The 16,716-nt window shown below is 34.8% G+C and overlaps 1 protein-coding gene and 1 pseudogene across 5 annotated transcripts in view; one reads left to right on the forward strand and one right to left on the reverse strand.

The window, feature by feature from the left end:
* Positions 1-16,716, reverse strand: part of LAMA2 (laminin subunit alpha 2) — a 511,376-nt gene that overhangs the window by 237,026 nt on the left and 257,634 nt on the right. The gene's annotated exons all lie outside the window — the stretch shown is intronic.
* On the forward strand, positions 5,614-6,251 carry LOC119051244 (ubiquitin carboxyl-terminal hydrolase isozyme L1-like; annotated as a pseudogene).

Here is a 16,716-nt window from a genome sequence, read left to right on the forward strand (position 1 = left end):
TATTTAGGCATGAGCTATTTGTGCTGTAGTCTCTTGTTTTCTTGCAATCTTGAGAAACATGAATTGAAGGGGAGGGATAGGTGATTTATGGAGGAAAATATACCTGGGAAAATTATTTTAATAAAAATAAGCTGGAGTATTTGGTTCTCTGATGTCAGGACATCATTACTCTTACTCCACTAAATGGGATGTAAAACCTAATATTTGCTTTTGCTTACTGGAGTAAATATTTCAGGGGGAATATACTAAAATCAAATGAGGAAAAGGCTTCGTAATATTGAACAGAGTAAATGAAACATATCTGTCAATTTCAATTCAGCAGCACAAACAGAACAAGTGATTCACTGTCTAGATTCCAAAGACCCAGAGGCTTAAACTCCGAAAAGGTGTCCCTCCCACATAAGTGTTTATTAATACATCTATTCATGGAACTGTCTTTTAACATAAAAACAGTATTCCATTTCAGGTTTCATGCATGGAAAATGAACTGGACATTGTAGGTGTCAAACAGAGACTATGCATTCTAGAAAGGTTGGTTTGGAAGTCAAGAGGCCCTGTTATATAGTACAGGAATGCAAAGGAAAAAATCTTAAAGAAGTCCACTGCTTGCCACTTTCACTCTTCCCTTCTTTCTTTTCTTCCTCTCTGCCTGCTTTCTCTTCCTTCCTTCTACTTATTTTTTCTTTCTTTTCTCCATCCCTCCTGCCTCACCTTTCTTTTTCTTTTTGACATTCAAAGTAGAGTTTTAACAGTATTTATTTTGCAATAATAACAATGTTCACTTTACACATGTGATAATTAGAACTAATTTGAGGAAAGGCCTGACTTTGGGACTTTTTTCCTTTTAGACTTGGCCACTTCTAACCTGGTGAGATTACATTGCATTCCTTTGTATGCTGCATCATTTGAATTTCATGAATATCCAAAGTAATGATGAAAATTATCAATGTGACAGGTCCAAGGACAGAGTTCTGTGGCAGCCCACCAGAGACAGTCCCTCAGTACAACACCCACTGATCAACCAGTGTCCCTGCAGCCCAGACCTCCCACTGCTAATGAAATTTCTCAATCTCATTTATTCTTCCCAGCTTTCACCATGACTTTTCAAATCCTTACAACCTTCCTTCTACACAATATTTATAAACAATGTTTCTTACTGAAAATGCCAAGAGATACCCATTACAGTGTTTTGAATGGCAGAATGAAAACAAAGATAATCGTGAGAGACATATCTAGGGGAATTGAGAAGACAATATGAGTTTCTTATATAATTTTTAAATTCATAGTTTATTCACTCAAATGATACCAAGATAAAGGTTTCAGTATAAGTTTTCTGTCCCCTGTGTAACAAGGTAGGGGCCAATTATTCTCTCCCTATGCTTACATAATCCTTTTGCTTTTATGATCCAAAGCAAATGGGATTATAGGGGATTGATCAGGTAAGACAGTTTTTCGTTGTTTGAAAACCAGATAATAAGGGCTTCTCACAAATAAGTGGTCCAGAGGTAGACAGATGGAATTTTAAAATACAACAAATTATTTTTTCCTGTTTCATGTATTTTCTACAAATAATTAGATTCATTTGTGGACACTTACACATATAAACACCCCATGAATAGATTTGCTAAACAAAAGATGATAAAGAGCTTAGAAGTACAACGTACCATACAATAAATTAGGAGTTGGTGTTGATGTACATCTTCTGGCTTAGAGAACTACGTGCTACACTGTGCATGTGCTGATCAAGTATTGAGTGGAAATAGTACAATCTGAACAGATGTCAGTAAATGGTAGCAGCCAAAATTCTCCAAACTGCTATCTGTTATGAAGCCCAGACTCAAAAACAGGGTCTTTGCAACAGCTGTTTCTCTTCTGTTTACTTACTTATGTTTAGATGGAACGTTCCATTAGTACTTTTGCTGTGGTTTGCATTAATTTATGTGTAAGTATTCAGCACAAAAATACATGTAATAAACATTGGTCTAATTGAATAATAATTTATGATGTTATATATACATGTTTCTTATTGACCCAGTCTTATTTTTTTTAGGTTCTCTGCCAAGAAAACAGAAAACTACACTTACAGGATGTATCATATTGATGCTGATTAAAATAACAGAACATGTTTTAATCTAAGTTCCATTAACTTAAGGAGAAACACACTACTTTCACACAAATTAAAAATAAATAAAAACAAAATATATAATACTTGTGTGAAATTTATGAAAACACTGTGAAAAAGGACACCATCGTTGTTATTTTCTACTTGAAAAAAAATTTTAGTTAGCCTTTCTCTCATTGCCTCACTCTTTTGTCTTAGAAAGATATTTATTACTTGTGGTAGAATGCAGCTAGTACGTAGCCTTTTCTATTCTTCCTGCAAGATCAGGGGAAAGAGTATTAAAAAACAGAGTTCTCATCTTGTCCATAGGCAATTCTCAATGATAAAACACTTAAGGACACTGAATATGGCCAGAAAACCTGTATGTTTAAATGAGGTTACATTATTTAGATAAAGGTTATTTTGAAATAGCAGCCAACTATTTCCCACAAAAGCTGCAGACAGAACACCAGTCTTGCAATACTATTTTGATTGGATGCTAAATTGACTTACCACTATTCCCTTTTCTCTCTTCCCTCATTTGTGAACTCTGCAGGTGAGTCGTGACTACAGCAGTAGAAGCTGGTTGTCAATTTCAGAGGAAAAAGTTCCCAGACATGCAATGAAAACTAAGTTACACCCCAGAAGAGCATCAACAACCCAATAAATTCTTCCATAATGAGCAGATAGAGTTGTGTTAGTTTTCTGACAGGCCTATTAATATAAGAAATATAATCCACACAAAAGATCAAGCTCATATCTGGAGATTTTCTTGACCTGAATTTGGATTGTTTCTGCCTTTCAATGCTCTATGGTCCTTGGGAAAGTTATTTATGTTTTCAGAGCCTGAGTCAATGTTCACTAAAATGAGCTAAATTACACCTCTCTCAGAAGTTTGTTCTGAGGATGAAATGAGAATACACATAAAATTCCTCATCTAGTACCTAGCACATAGTCTGTATTCCACAAATGTTGTAAGTTATACTGTTTTGGTAAGGATCATTTGCAAACTTAAAGCACCATACACACTTTACACAAAACTAATCATAATAAGATTTATTTCAAAATTCTAAATGCACTTGAAAGTCTAAGAGTTTCTGGAAGAGATCCCAGTGATGGCAGAATTCAGATCTTGTTCATGTTGGAATGTTTCCCTACAGTACTTTGCACAGGCAACTTACAGAGAGTACATTCTACATAAATACCTGCTGAATTTTAATCATATTCAACACTACATAGTATTTCAATGAATTACAGATGGAGAAGGCATAAAAACCTAGAACAGATTTGCACTACCCCTGTAAGATGCTTTGTGGTTGTTATTGAATTAGGTCTTTATTGGTTTCTCTATTCTTGTCTTCATCAGTTCTAAAAAGAGAACAAAGAAAAATATATCTAGTTGAGCCTTTTGGTGATTTGAGTTTGTTATAGGAACTTACTGTATTACTGACTGGCAAATAATAAATATTTTTTTAATAAGAAACTTTAAAAATTTTGGAATTTTGAGCTGCAGTTAAAAGCAAAAATAAATATTTAAGTGTTCATGAACTAAAGGGGAGAATGGTGGTGGAGGGGTGTGCAGGGTGGAGGGGAATGGGGGGAATAGAACAAATGTAATGGCATAATCGATAAAAATGTTAAAAAAATATTTAAGTCATTTAGAGATTTACACACATAAAGAAACTACTGTATTTTGCTGTGTACAATGTGCACTTTTTTGGTCAAGTTTTTGAAGGGAAAGTAAGGGTGCACATTATACATATATAGTACTGACTTCATATCTATATAAATGTTTTTAATTCTGTTATTTATGCTTATATGTTAAAAGCATAATGGTAGAAAACTAATAATATCCATATGCAAAATAATACCCTACAATATAATAATTGGTTTTGTTTCTAAATATAAATACATAAATAAATTGAATTAAAAATTAAAATAAACAATTTTTCCCTGAAAGTTTGGGCCAAAAATGTGGGTACATATTATATACAAGAAAATTTGGGTATATGTCATTACTTTTTGCCACCTTCTATACATTGGAATAGCAGTGTGAATTCCAGCGCCCATTAATACATATTTTTTACATTGTAAATATATTTTCAGTGTGTTCTGATATAGTGGCAAGCAACATACTCTCTGCATTAAGAAGACACCTGGCATACTTATAAAAGGAAGCAACGATCCCACTACACTCAGAACTTGACACCACCACTTAAGACAGGAGTTGACACATTAGAGTTCACACAAAGAGGTGGGACCAGAATGTTGACAGTTGTAAAAGCTGAGTGAGAGGTTTGGAAAGATCATGGAAATATTTAACTTTAAAAGGAAAAGACTTAGGGAAAACATGATTGTTTTCTTCAAATATCTGAAGGCCTATCACATATAATAGAAAGAAAATTTGCTGTTTGTAGCACTAAAATAGAACCTATATGGAGTGGAAGGGAGGAAATGAATGTCTTTTGATCCTCTGTAAGAATTAACTTCTGATATCTGGAACTATTGATAGTAGAATGTGCTGACTCAGGGAATCTCTAATCCCCTAAATATATATGAGTAGAAGTCCATCTGTCTGAGATGATGGGGAGGAATGCCTACATCTGCTAAGAGGATGGACAAGATCTGGTATCACTGGACAACTTCAATGCCACAATGCCAAGCTTTGGAACAAATTTACTAATAGTTGGTTAATTTAACATAAGGGTAACTCTTTGCAATGTCTATTGTTGAGTGCCAGAATAGTAATTAGCTTTCTACATACCTGCTGCCTAATCTGTGATGTTAGAGATGAGGCATTTATAGGACAGAACAGCACATTCATTAAGATAAAACTACTTCTATAGACAAATTCAGAGAAACAGAATGGCGTAGTGGGAAAGACTATAGCTTCTGCTGATAGATTTCTGGGAAGAAAACAGTCAGCTTTGCTTCTTATTGGCTGTGTGTAAGTAGAGTAAATTACTTTCTCTTCATCTCAAAATTTCATCTGGAAAATGGAGATAATATAGCAATAAATACCTATTGAGTTCCTGTGAAAATTCAATGAAATAATCTAAAACAGTGCTTGACACTGTATAAATGTAAAAATGAAGGTTAGCTGCTACCACTACACTTGCTATTGTTGCCATCATATAAATTAGTCTCCAAAAATTTGTAACCACACAGAGCAAGATTCTCTCACTGCCATGTCATTCATTGCAGCAAATCCCTATAATCTGGACGTTGAAAGTTTGAAAACAAAAAATACCACTTTTAAAATAGTGAGATATAGATAATATGAAAATATAGTAGGTTTCAAAAATTAAGGGGATAATTACTGAGCCATATATAATCAAGCTAACATTTGTATGAAACTTGAGAATTTCAATAATACTTTTCCACATCATTTTTTATCTACAAAAACTATATAATGTACATTTACTATTATTATTTATTATTATATTGTATAGATGAAGAAAGGGAAGTTTTTCCTCTCTTCTTGGCTGTGATTTCATCTGCCTTTTGTGAAGATGCAGTTCAAACCCGTGAAGATTAACCCCAAAATTCAGAACTAAGTGCTGGCCTGGCTGGGGTTTGCCCACCAGAGGCTTTGTGGACAGGCTGAAGCTGCAAGAAGAGGCTCGGAGCTTGGTTAGGTTCCTGCCTGTGAATTGCTGCTGTTTCTATCCTTCAAGAAAAAATAGATGAAGAACTGAAGAGGCAACAAGTCAGTCCTAAAGTGTACTTCATGAAGCAGACCATTGGGAACTCCTGTGGTATCATCGGGCTTACACATGCAGTGGTCAATAATCAGGACAAAATGGAATCTGAGGATGAGTCAGTCCTGAAACAGTTTCTTTGTGAAGTGGAGAAGTTGTCTCCTGAAGACAGAGCAAAATGCTTTGAAAAGAATGAGGCCATTCTGGCAGCCCATGATGCTGCAGCACAGGAAGGTCACTATCGAGTAGATGACAAAGTGAACTTCCATTTTATTCTGTGTAACAGTGTGGATGGGCACCTCTATGAACATATTGGAGGGATGCCTTTCCCAGTGAACCACAGCACCACTGCACAGGACCAGTTGCTGCAGGAGTGTGAGCAAACAAAAGTCTGCTTCTCTGCCGTGGCTCTCTGCACGGCCACCCAATGCCCTGTCTGGAGGTACTAAATTTTTCCACCCCTCTTCTTAAAATGCTTCAGTTCTTGTTGGAAATGGCTGTTCTCATTTGGTTTTGTAGCTGTACTCACCCTCAACCACACCCAAACACCAGCCAATATCTAGGGCTTTAACTAGCTACTTTGGTTTGTGTCTGTGAGCCAAGGCCTTGGATGTGGTTTAAACTGATTGTCTTAATAAGGAATAAAACTTTTCTGCTGAGAAGAAAAAGAGATTGAGGCTCTAAGAGGTTGAATGTTCAGAGTCACACTGTTCCTTCAGTGATTTTGAGATACATTTTTTATTCATATTTATGTTTTCAAATACTCCCCACGGAGTCTCTCTCTCCCCCCACCCGACACCACACCCCCAAGCACTATCAGCAGCCATCAAAGATATTAAACATTGACTCAAGTGCTAGACAGTGAGGTTAAAACCTGGTTTCACTACCTACCAACTTTTTTTAAAATTTAAATTACTTTGTTGTTATTCAACCTACCAACTTTTTAACCTTGAGCACATTATGTAATCTTTTAATGCTTTTCATTATTTCATCTTTAAAATAAATGTAACACCAATAATAAACCTCATAAGGCTGTATGTATGAGAATTGTTTTGAGGATTAAATATATATATAGCACATGGAAGAGTGTTTGGCTTCTTCATTATAATTATTAATATGTCTATGAACAATCACTATTGATGAATGTCTATTTTTAATATTTTTCCACTATAAACATTGTTTCAATGAATAACGATGTGCTTAGATATATCCTACACATGCAGAATTACCTGGTGAATAAATTTCCAGAGATAGAACTGCTGTGTCAAAATGTATATGCATCTGTAATTTAAATAGATATTGGGAAATTAACCTTTAAGATTTTGTACATACCACTACCAGTAAAGGAAAATACTTGTTTTCCTTAAATCCTCACCAATAATGTTATCAAACGTTTGGAACTGTGCCAATCCAATGGTAAAAATGGCATTTTAGCAAAGTTTTACTTTGTTTGCTTTGTCGTATTAATAATGGTAGTATATTTTTGTGTTTAAGAAACAATAGCATTTTCTACACAAGCACTTAGACTCAAATTAACAAACGTATTTGAATTTGCTGAATTCCTAGGTTAATTAGGAGAGGAAGCAGGATAATGTTTAAATTCTATAAGCCTGCTAGAGAATGTGAAGACTGTGTTTTACCTAGCTCCTCTCATAAATTTCATATAAAAACTCTTCAATGTAGATATTTTTATTCTCTATTAGACATAACACAATTTATACTTCATAATGAATTGAATTTACCCAGAGTCACACAGTAAATATATGGACTAAGATTAGAAAGGGGATTAGTGTTATTCTGAAGCAGATGAGCTTTAAAATCATCATCTTTACTGTAAACATTTCAATGATTTTCCTGTTTATTTTATGTGTTATTTTGAGATACGAAGCAGTATTAACATATTTTGAAAACTAAACATATGTACACTCTATTATTTAATATCTTTAGTTCTCAAATTCTCTAAATTAAATTACAAGAGAAGTTTGATGCCTACCAGATAATAAAACTTCAATTAAGTATTTAAGACCTCTTGCTTCACTAGGGAAACTCTCAAAAATGCAGAAATTATTGCATTCCATTAAATACATTACAGAGTATTTTAGATGTGTCTTCATTTCTTTTATTTTTAATAGGTAAGTCATTAGAAGACAATAATCTCACCAGAATCTACATGTCACCAGATACATATTAGCAGTAGGTCAGACTAGAGTTTCCCTTGTACAATAAAGAAACACAAAACCAGAAGATGAAAAAATAACTGTGGTCTAAGTTTCAAAATATAGCTGAGCATTTCATAGAAGCTATATGGTTTTCCTACTAAGTTCTCCGATTTCTCCAAACCAGAGGCACCTTTATATAGAAAGAGAATACAAACAGTATTCTTTACTGTTTTCTAAGAAAACAGAGTTTCTGTCATACAAAGACAGACTGATTCTCAGGACACTCCAAAGTTCCTGCTAAGAGTTCAAAGTGGTGCATAAAAGCAGACCTATCAATCACAACTTGAAACACACACGTTCTCACACTCTCATGGGGGAGCAAATATTTATGCAGCTTTGGACACTTATTTTCTTCATGTACTTTCACGTCAGCATGGCAACTGTATACTTCTTGGCAGGGAGCAGCCTGTAGACATTCTGTGAACTTAACATATCGTATTGAATTTTGTAGTATGTACTTTATTCTACATACTATTTCTTCAGAGTTTTAAATTTTCTGTTTTTCTTCTCAGTCATAACCGAACATCCGTCCCACACAGACCAGCTGTTTCTCTACTTAAAAGAAGGCAAGCAATTTCACATCATAAATATCAAATTACATCTCAAGGTCAGAGTCAAAAGCTTTTATGTCTCATTAATTTTCAGGCTCCTCATCAGCTTTTCTCATTGAGTTACCATTTAGATGTTGGTATGTGGAAAAACATGGAATTTGTGTTACCAGTTAAAACATAAAGCTATCTCCAGATACTAATGACTAACATAAAATACTTCCAATTAAATATGCAGTGCTGCATATATTTTATAAATGGCAACAGAAAACCTTTGTAAGATTCCTGTTCTATATAGCAGTGACTTCTCTTCATCCCAAAGAAGTCAACAAGCTGGGTAGGAGGAATGTTTACCCACAAGAGCCAAGAAGATGAATGCAACTTTCCTTACCTGGGTACCTAACAACAGGAGACCTACCTATTGCAGGTGGTCTGTTGGCCATATGTACTAACAAGAGTCAACAGAATAAAGGACAGCAAATCTTTTCCCCCCAGAAAGTGTCAAAACCATAATTTTGATTAGTTTATTTAATCCACTGTGGTAGAAAAGATACAACTCCAATAAAGGTATCATTTAAACTAAAAATACATATACAACCTATTTGAGTTCATCTCTACCTGAATACTGAGACATAAACATACTGACCTTTATTTTCTTCTGAATCAAACCATTTAGACCATGCATATAATTCTTGGAAGTGATAGATTTAATTTCAAAATATTAGATATTTCTTAGATATTCAAATGGTAATGAAAAAAATCTACATGTATCACCATTTGATCTTTGATAATCTTCACTCACTTTAGAGTCTACATCGGAATTTCTCAAAGTAATCATGTATAAAGAGGTTGACTGAAAATCTTATTGATTTCATTTATTTCCTCTCCTATCAAAGAACTGTAGCCTTTTTTTTTAACCCTAAAGCACTTATTTTATCATTAAGAAAACATGGGGCCAGAGAAGATACACTAGCTGCCCAAGGCCAAGTTGCAAACACTGGCTGAGACTCCGGGTCCTGGTTTTCAGTCCTGTGTTTCTGCATGTGCTCATAGGTCCCATTCACTTAGGACAACATGTTTCCTGTTTTATTTTGTTATGTCCTTTATAAAATTCTTAATAGTTTTCAACTGTGATGATATGATTTAAAATCCCAGTGAGTGTCACTGGGGTCTCTGTCCCTTCTCCAGAATCCTGCTCAGTTTATGACTGCTTTGACCACTGCAATATTGCATGTGACTTCTCAGGTAAGGTCATAAAAAAGCATTGGGCTTTATGCCTTGTTTTCTGGATACATATTCTATTGAAACTCTGAGCTTCCATGAAGCGAGTCCCCCTACCCTGCAGCCACCTGCTTTGAGGAAACCAAGCTACCTTTATTGGTCATGCATGGGCTGTCTGGTTGTCTGTCTCATGTGAGTCCAGTATCTGAGTTATAGCATTTCAGTCCCCATATATGTGTATGGAGAAGCCTCTGGCCTTTCAATTCACCCACAAACATTCCAATCTTCCTGGCTGGAATCAAGATAGCATGGAGAAAAGACTAGCCATCCCTGGAATGTCCTGTCCAAATTCCTTATTTGAAAAATTTGTTAGAGTAAAATAGTTGTTTTACACTACTAATTTTTAAGTTGTTTGCCACTTACCAATAGATAACTAAAAAACTCTCAGATATTAATTTTTTCCTATATAGGTTCAAAACACTGGTTACTTTGATAAATTCAGCAACTGCCCATCAAAAACCTATCTTAAATGATCTTTATTTGAACCTACTATTGTTCCAAGTTTTCATATATTATTTTTCTGAGAACAGAATAGAATGGCTTTGTGGTATTGCTTTTACTGCACAATTATTTTTTAAATTTTATTTAGTTATTTTTCAAGTACAGTTTTTTTGTCTATTTCTCCCATCCCAGCCTCCCCCACCCCTTGCTCCCCACCTCCCTCCCATTTCCACCCCCCATAGTTCTCGTCCCTGTGTCCTTCCTATTTGTTCCTCCAAATCCCTAACCCTTTTTCCCCTTAACTTCCCTTCCCTCTCCCCTCTGGCCAGGTGTTGAAAGACAAATACCATATGATCTCACCTTTAACAGGAAGCTAAACAACACAACAAACAAGCAAGCAGAGAAAAAAAAAAACAAAGACACTGAAATGGACAATTATTTTTTTAAATGTTATTCATTCATTCATTCACTAACTATTTATTGAATATATAATTCACGTTTTAAAAATGGATAGATTTAAAAGGTACAGAGAAGAACCAACTTAAAAATGTTGTTCTCCAGAGGAGTGGGAGGAGGGGAAGGGGTTGGTCACTCATCACAAAGTGTATGGTAAGTATTGCACTATATTTTTCTAGATTCTTGAGTTAGCTATTTGATTAACTTCTCCTCCTTTTTATCTCTTCCTCTTCTCATATATAATGAAACCATTTAAGACTCTAGATTTACTCCTGAATACTGCTTTTGCCTTACCTAAGAGGTTTGGCTTTTTGATACATTGTTTTATAAAGTATATGCAGGGTGGGAAAGAGTAGGCTTACAGTTATTCATATGGAAAGTAATATAATTAATAATAATAATACAAGAATAAACTGTATTTCACATACTCACAACTTGAAACCTACTCTTGGCACACCCTGTATAGTTATAACTTTAATTTATTTTTGCCAGAATAAATGTTACATAAAATGCTCTTAAGGTTTTGAGTGTTTTTTTAAATTTATTATTTTAAATTTATACTTGACCACAACATGGTCAGAGAATGAAATCTCAGTATTTCCTGGTTTTAGAATTTGTGTACAGTTCATGTGTGTGCACATGCATGTATTTGTGTTATTTGTCATGAGGCTAATGTTTAAAATATTGCCTTGGTATAGGTCCTGTATTTGAATATAAAATGAAGAGAGTGGTAAGAGACAAATACCACATGATGTCATTTATAAGTGGAAAGTAATCAATAAAACAAACAAGCGAGCAAAATAGAATCAGACACATAGAAATAAAGAACAAACTGACAGTGACCAGAGGGGAAGGAAAGGAGGGGGATAAAATGGCAAAGAACGGGAAGGGTAAATCAAGAAATGTGTACAAAGGACCCCTGGACAAAGACAAGAGAGTACAGGGGAACGGACTGAACGTGGGAGGGTGCGGCAGGGAAGAATAACGGGGAAAAAACAGGGACAACTGTAGGTCAGCAACAATAAAAAACATTAAAGAATAAGTGTGCCCCTACTGTACATTTTATCAAAATAATAATCATATTTAAATGTATATATGTAATAAAATTAAATATTTTAAAATAGTACAATATTATTTTCATTGTTTTAATCTTCAATAAGATTTATTTGGTGAATGTTTACATTCTGTTTCCTTACCTTTCAAAGGCTATTTCATATATTTTTATTTAAGATCTAGATTTATTACTGATGCCTTTATAGTATTACAAGACAAAAATTGTGAATGCATTAAAGAGTACCATGACTATAATTGTTTATTTGCTCATAGATATAAAAGTATCAGGGAATATGCAATGAGTATTCCTCAAGCACAAGAAGAAATTCATGATGCACTGTCGAAGTTTTTAATGATAATGAGGAAATGCTGGGGAGAAATAACAGTATAAAGAATTTCATGGCAATAAGACAAAATCGGGAACATTTCTAATTAGCAACTAATTTTAAGAAAATATGCTAATAAGAAAAGTCTGCCTCCCAGTTTAATAATGTAACTTATTTATTTAAAATAAGTTAATAATTGAATAGCTGAACAACACAAAACAAGCAAGGAATTTTACCCTTCCTAAAAAAGTTGTCAAATAATATACTTGAATACATTAAAAGGTTCAAAAACAAGAGTAAAGAGAAAATCCCGGAAAAGTGTTCTTTATGCAAGGTGATTTGCATAATACATTTTTAACAAATTAAAGTCATAATAGATATTTTTTAGACTTACATTGTATTTAACTAATGAGAACTAAAGAAATGTAATGTGTATCATAACCATCAGGCAAGCACATTCATCATTTTATTAACTTTTTCTATTACCTTATTTTATACACCTGACATTCAAGAAAATTTGATCATTTTCTGGGCCAAATAAAATTCTGTTATAATTTTAGTTGCCATTAGGTAATTCAATAAGCATATTTACACATATAACTTGATGTTAAGCTTGGCCTTATGCAAAGCAAATATAAACCTAAAGATACAGCAGAGAGAATAATGTATTTTTATTTTTAGTGTAATTTACAAAAATATAAATATGTTTTATATCAAGGTAGAAGGAAAAGCCTGGTAGCTTTGTCAGTGGGTGGGAAACGTGGGGTAAAGCGAAGTTGTCCTTTTGCAGAGGTGCTGGCTATGCTCAGAAAGGGCACCACGGGGTCTTTGAATCATCATCTTGTTAAAGCTCATGGTTCCTCTCCCACAGCTTGACAAAAACACAACAGAACCACCCAAACTACTGGATACCCCAGTAGCATAATAACTGGGATGAACCCATTATTTTTGTCCACAAACTCTGTATGTGGAAATACCTGATGTTTGTTTTGTTCTAATTCAGGTGGTTCTAAGCTTCCCAGTCCCTGGAATTTTCCTGCTCGTCATTCATGTTAACATGAGCGTTCAAGTATAAAACATACCCAGATGAGTCAAAAAGTTCTCTTACAGGTTAGAATTATAAAATTATGTTTTTCACATTTCAGAGTTTTGTTTAAGATTTTACTCCCAGCTCTTTTAAGTCATACATTTATGTCCAAAATAAACTACAATAAGATAAGATTAACTTAATCTATTGCATCTCATTTACTCAAACACACAAGCCTCAATTTGCAGTAGGGCTACTGATATGAACTCGGTTAAATCAATAACACATTTTTCTTTCCTATAGGTAGTTTTATAAAAACATAGAGTCAATGATCAATTTTATGCCTCCTAGTATAGGACCAAGGTGATTTGACATTGACTATTTAAACCACATTCCATGTAACTGAATTTTATAAATAGCATAAAAGAACATGTGCAATTGACAATGAGCATATTAACTTTGACTTATTTGTACCAAAATGGCTTAATTTTAAAAATACAGATTTTGCAACTGTTCATGGATTTACTCCAGAAATATTTTGATGTTTTAATAAAATGTACTTCACTGAAAGTATATTAATCTCAATGGATTTCTTGTCATAAAAATAGCTTCAGTGAAACATGTATACGGGGAACAAACACCATTATTTCATTCTCTTTTCTTTTTTTTTCTTTTTTTAATATTTATTTATTTATTTATTTATCTTTAGAGGGGAAGGAGAGAGGGAGAGAAACATCAATGTATGGTTGCCTGTAGTGCGCCCCCTTCTGGGAACTGGCCTGCAGGGAACTCGCTTGCAACCCAGGCATGTACCCTGACTGGGAATTGAACCGCGATCCTCTGGTTCGCAGGCCTGTGCTCAATCCACTGAGCTACACCAGCCAGGACGCTTTCATTCTCTTTTCAACTCACCTCTCATTTTTGTTATATTTTTAATATCTTGCCTCTGTGGTCTAGTGAAAAACTCAAAAAGGTCAGCAAAATGAAGGGCTTCTACATAACAAACAGCTGGATTGGTAGAATTATTAAGATGAATAATTCACATTTTGGGTTTTGAGGTTTATATGTGTGGTGTTATATATACCTCATTTAATATGGCTGTGGAGAATATTTGGACATTAATTACTTCAGGCTTTTCTAATAATAAATATAGTCTTTTTATATAATGCACATAATATCAGTTCTCACAAACCTGTGGATAGAAATGAAGTCCAATAAGTTGCTGACATTGTTATCCAATAAGGATATTCTTAGACCCCTTTACATCTGCAAAGCAAATCTGTCCTGGTCCCTCAGCAAGACATCTCTTCAGTAGCAGCTGCCAGTGCTCATAGTGGGAACCCAGCTTCCTGCAAAGCTGCCCTTAACCCTCAGGATATCCAACCTTCTCTTGGTCAGATGTGGGTAGTGTGGCCTTTCCTCCACCCTGTCTCACAATTTATCTCATGTTTTTCACAAAAAAAAATTTCTCCTTGCTTCCTGTCCTTTATTTTTTTCTCCATTGAAGTTTCAAACCATTTCATACACCACAGTCTTATCCCCCCAACACCAGAGGGGAGAGGAGAAAAAGGAAAAAATGTGATGACATCTTCTCCATTGAAGATTTTTATCCTATTCTTCCCAATCTTGTGTACAAAATAGTTCCCAACCCTTTCTGTTCAAAGACACAAGCCTCCTTCCTATACACTGCATTAGTGCCCCACGGCTGCCATAACACACTCAGCAGCTGAAAGCAACACCAAATTAGCTCACCTTTCTGCAAGTGAGAATTCCCACAGGAGTTTCACTAGCCTAAAATGCCTAAAATCTTGGTGTCAGCAGAGCTACAATTGTTTCTGGAGGCTCTAGGGGAGAATCCATTTCCTCGCTAGTTGAGATCATGGGCAGAATTCAGCTTCTGCTGAATGTAGTTGTAGAACCGAGGTTCCCATTACTTTACTGGCTGTCAGCAAATGCCCATGCCCAGCTCCCAGAGGTCATCCACATTCCTCAGCGTACAGGCTCCTCCATCTTCAAAGCCAGCAATGATGCACAGAAGTTTCTTTCAGGCTTTGACTCTGTCCTTCCCCTTCCTCTATTGTTACATCTCTGACCCCCTTTTCTGTCTTCCTCTTCCACTTTTTTTGGCATTTAAACTTTATTTTTATTGCTTAAACTATTACAGATCTCCCCACTGTTCTCCCTTTGGTCCACCTCCATCCAGTTCTTGCCCCCCACCTACCTCAGGCTACCACTGCACTTTTTATATAGGTTATGCATACATGTTCTTTGGCTTAACTCTTCACCTTGTTTCATCCAGTCCCGCCGCCCCCTCCCCTCTTAGCTGTGATGGGCCCTTCTGGATAATCCAAGATGATTTCCCAATCTCAAGGCCCTTAAACTTAATCATATTTGCAAAGTCCTTTTTTTGCCACATAAACTAACATATTTGTAGGTTCTGGGATAGAACAAGGACATATTTAAAGGGATCATTATTAAGCCTACCACATATGGTATATCAATCAATATAAATAAATTTCCCAGGGGTAACCAGCTATCATATTTGAAAAGAGACACAAAATTCCAATTGAGAATCAGTTATTGTGATAATAATTTTGAAACAATAAAACTATAATGTTATGGGAAGGGAAGGTATGGAGGAGGAGAAAGGAACTTGCATATAGATTTTGCTCTAAAATACAGGATGCTTGCACAGTTTTCAGAGAGCAACATGAATTAGCAGATTAAATCATAACATCCAGAAAAGGAAGGCTTACACTGCAAATTTTGACAGGTTTCTAACAAAGCTGTAGCCCTAGCAGACACAGCTATAATAAGGGCATATACTTTCTTTATATATCCAATGTCATTTTGCTGAGTTTTAAGCAAGAAGAAGCTGATAGTTCCTTAGAATATAAATTATGTCAAAAGTAATAGTTAAACTCCAAAATAAGTTAAGTAAAACTTAAAGTGACTTTTCTATGCCTAGCACATATAGACATAAATTAGGACCATGTTGTACATATGCTATATGATGATAATGTTTTGCCAAACAAGAATATGTTTCCTTTAAATAGGCAGCTATATTCCTCAAGTATTGAGCTGAGAGGAAAGAACATTGCATAATGCAGTTTCAATAAAAGGGACTTTAGTGACAATTATTACTTCGTTATCACTTTTTATAATAAAATTTGGAACTCCATCTATATGGTGTTGATATAGCAACGGCAACTACAGAGATGCAAAGGACATCTATTCATTTATAAGTACATGTCACTAAATCTAATGACATCCCACTTCAAAAGCTGAAAATGTATTTAAGTAGTTGAATCATTCTATGTTTCACATGCGCTAAACAATATTTTAGAGAACATATGTTTTACTGGCTTTTTTTGTTGTTAAAAAACCTAAGCTCTCTATTTTAGTCATCAATGTATAAGTTAAGTGGAAAAAAGTTCATGAGAGTTTGAGGAACTAGAAAACAAAAGAAGAAAGTGTCTTCATGTCTGGGGAAAAAAGAAAGGTAGATGCACTTCCTTAGCAGCCAGAACTATGCAATGTCAACACATACAGTTGGAAAGTGA

This window comes from Artibeus jamaicensis, unplaced genomic scaffold, assembly GCF_021234435.1.
Source record: "Artibeus jamaicensis isolate MK-2021 breed Jamaican fruit bat unplaced genomic scaffold, CSHL_Jam_final contig_387, whole genome shotgun sequence".
NCBI lineage: Eukaryota > Metazoa > Chordata > Mammalia > Chiroptera > Phyllostomidae > Artibeus > Artibeus jamaicensis.